This window comes from Colobus angolensis, unplaced genomic scaffold (genome assembly GCF_000951035.1).
Source record: "Colobus angolensis palliatus isolate OR3802 unplaced genomic scaffold, Cang.pa_1.0 Scaffold382, whole genome shotgun sequence".
NCBI lineage: Eukaryota > Metazoa > Chordata > Mammalia > Primates > Cercopithecidae > Colobus > Colobus angolensis.
In genome coordinates, this window is record NW_012117177.1 from 1,376,956 (window position 1) to 1,379,792 (window position 2,837).

Below are 2,837 nucleotides of genomic sequence, written 5' to 3' on the forward strand. Positions count from 1 at the left end.
CTCAAGTGATCCACCCTCCTTGGCCTCCCAAAGTGCTGGGATTACAGGTGTGAGCCACTGCATCCGGCCATGTTATATCTTTTTATTCAATGCCATGAATAAATTATTCGTGCAGAAGCCAACACTATGGCTTTTAAAAAAACTGGTATTCTTAAAGATGTAAGGGGCACATGGAGGCTTCTTATACCCAACTTTGGGAGAACCACCGTTCTCTGTTTCCTTCAGACTCTTTTTATATTTTTTCCAAACAAGGTCTTGCTCGGTCACCCAGGTTGGAGTGCAGTGATACTATCATGACTCACTGCAGCCTCTCCCTCCTGGGCTCAAGCGATCCTCCCACTTCAGCCTCCTGAGTTGCTGGGACTACAGGTGCGTGTCACCATGGCCGGCTAATTTTTTGTGTATGTATATGTATATGTGTGTGTGTGTGTATATATATATATATATAATTTTTTTTAGAGACATGGTCTCTTCATGTTGCCCAGGCTGGTTTTGAACTCCTGAGCTCTCAGCAATCCACTCACCTTGGCCTCCCAAAGAGCTGGGATTACAGGCGTGAGCCAGTGTCCCCGGCCCCTTCAGACTCGAGATAGTGTCTGCACTGATGGAAGAAGAGGAAAAGTCGCTGAGGCTATTTACGTATTTATTCCTAGCCTTAGAGAAGAAAAGAGGGAAGGAAAGATAGCCTGAAGATATCTGTTACTGCTGATAATTTTAAGTAGCAATAACTGATTGATTTTTGCATTCCCTATCCTGTCCTGGAACACTACAGTCGTCTCAGTTTTTTTCCGTGAAACCGAATCATTTGTACACTAAATCCTAGTCCAGAGGCTAGGACATTGGGCTTCTTTGCTGTAATCAGGGGTCAAGGATAAAATTCCATGATTTTTCTTTCTATTTTGCTTGATCTCTTTGCTATTGTGACCAGAAAGTTTGTAGAATGACTACTATTAATGGCTACCATCATTATTGAGTGAATTGGACACACCATCCCTAGGATTTCTTTGATCTAACTAGGGTACCCTGGACTGAAGCCTCAAAAAACCTGCTTCCTCCAGCTATATTCTCTGCACAGATCCTCTAGAAAGGATACCTTTCATGACCTTCTTGATCCTTGCGATGATCTGGGTAAATAATTTGCGTTTAGTCTACTTCACGGTGAAAGCAAAATGCCATGTGCTAATTACCACTGGCTTTCAGATATTTCAAGTTCTAGCTTAATGCCCACCACTTGTGGGAAGTCTTCCCAGCCCACAGCACTCTTGCCATTCTGAGCCGTTATAGCACTTGGCAGTTTGAACTATATTCATTTGATTCTTATTACGCATCACCTCAGGCACTGTGCTAGATCTGTCATATAATTTTATTAACCATTTTCTCCAATGTTTAACATTTAGAATTTTCTCTTTTCCTTTTATTTTTATAACCAGTGCTTTTGTGTGTGTGAGTTATCTTTAAATACATGCAGACATGAATGCATGGATGTGTCGGTATGCATGTATACGGATGTGTGTATCCATTCCTTAATTAGATTGCAAACTCCTTCCACTTCATATGTTTCTTACTATTTTCAAAGCAGTACTGAGTACGTAATAGACATTCAGTAAGGATTTGTTGATTGGCTGGCAAATATGGGGACTATGGGTAGGCGTGGTTGGCATTAGCCAAGTCGAAGGCTCCTGCAGAATTTAACTAGCTCAGCGTGTTCATTGTTGCCCCTGCCCTCTCACTTTCCTTCCAGCTCTTCTGGCAGTCCCAAGGGTAAACTCTGGGGTGGCAAAATTCTTCCCAGGAATGGTCTGGGATTTACTTGGTAATCTTGGTGTGTGTATGTGTGTATGTATTCCAATTCAGTGTCCACATATTATGTACAAGGACTCTACAGACATGAGCAAGACATGGAGCGAAAGAAAACACATAAGAGATTTCTTTTAAGTGAAAGCGAGTTTATTAGAGAAATAAAGAAATGAAAGAATGGCTACTCCATAGGCAGAGCAGCCCATAAGATATTTTAATATAAGGTGGAACAAGGCACATGCAAGAGAGGAGCAAAATAATCCTATGGGAGTTCAAAGGAAGAAGAGGTCAGTATATATCAGAAATATATGAAGGAAGTGAAATTCAATATTAATGTTAAAGTATAGTTGAGAATATGTTTTCACCTTTTTTTTTTTTGAGATGTAGTCTCACTCTGTCATGCAGGCTGGAGTGCAGTGGTGCAATCATAGCTCACTGCAACCTTGAACCCCTGGGCTCAAGTGGTCCTGCCACCTCAGCCTCCCAAATAGCTGGGACTACAGGCAGGAGGCAGGTGCCACGATGCCTGGTTAATTTTTAAAGAAACTCTTTTTTTGTAGAGATGCTGTCTCACTGTGTTCCCCAAGCTAGTGTTGAACTCCTGGCCTCAAGTAATCCTCCTGCTTTGACTTCAAAAAGTGCTTGGTGTTACAGGCCTGAGCCACCATGCCTGGCCTTTTTTTTTTTTTTCTTTTACTTTTAAAAAATAACTACTTGTTTGCTCCTAATCATAAAGGTAATGAATGATTATTGTGATGAATTTGGAAAGTATAAAGAAGCCAAAAATAATATAAACTCACTCATAACCTGTTGATATCTATAGATGATAATGACAAATTTCTTTTTTCTGTAATTTTTTATATATACCACATTCAATATAACTATCTGATATTCTGTCTGTAATCTTACATTATATCATAAGTATTTTCTACACATTAAAAATTATTGTAAATTTGTTTGAGTTCTTTGTAGGTTCTGGATATTAGCCCTTTGTCAGATGAGTAGATTGCAAAAATTTTCTCCCATTCTGTAGGTTGCCT